Source organism: Nanorana parkeri, unplaced genomic scaffold, assembly GCF_000935625.1.
Source record: "Nanorana parkeri isolate BGI_ZX_2015 unplaced genomic scaffold, ASM93562v1 scaffold994, whole genome shotgun sequence".
Classification (NCBI taxonomy): domain Eukaryota; kingdom Metazoa; phylum Chordata; class Amphibia; order Anura; family Dicroglossidae; genus Nanorana; species Nanorana parkeri.
This window is the reverse complement of record NW_017307262.1, coordinates 444734-445349: the sequence shown is the minus strand read 5'-3', so window position 1 is coordinate 445349 and position 616 is coordinate 444734.

Sequence of the window (616 nt, the reverse complement as noted above, 5' to 3'; positions counted from 1 at the left end):
GGCCCCCCGGGGGCGCCCCCCCCCCCCCCCCCCCCCCCAGTGACGCCACTGGACCTAGTCAAACTATGCAATCAATTGGTATCCAATCAGGCCCTCACACTACATGGCAAAGTAGAGCGTACAATCAGATTGCAACGTGTGATGAGCTTTACAGGACATTAACCAGGGGCGTCCCAGGGCTGGGTGTCACCTGGAGTGGATACAGGGTGACAACCCTCCGTGACGTCATCGCACATGCGCGTGATGTCAACCATTCACCCGGCGGGATAAGGTATGCCGCCAGGTCCCCTCCTCTCTCCTGCAACTATCGGGCTCTCAGTCCATGACCCCAAGCCTATACCAGGTGACACCTTGCCGTGACATCTTCGCAGAATGCGCGGCCATCTTGGTGATGGACGCCGGCAGAGAGAGGAGGGGACGTTCACCCAGCAAGATAAGGTATGCCGCCACGTCCCCTCCTCTCTCCTGCAACTGTCGGGCTCTCGGTCCATGACCCCGAACGAATACCAGGTGACACTTTGCCGTGATGTCATCGCACATGCGTGGCCAACTTTGTGGTGGACGCCGGCAGAGAGATAAAGTATGCCGCCGGGTCCCCTCCTCTCTCCTGACACTG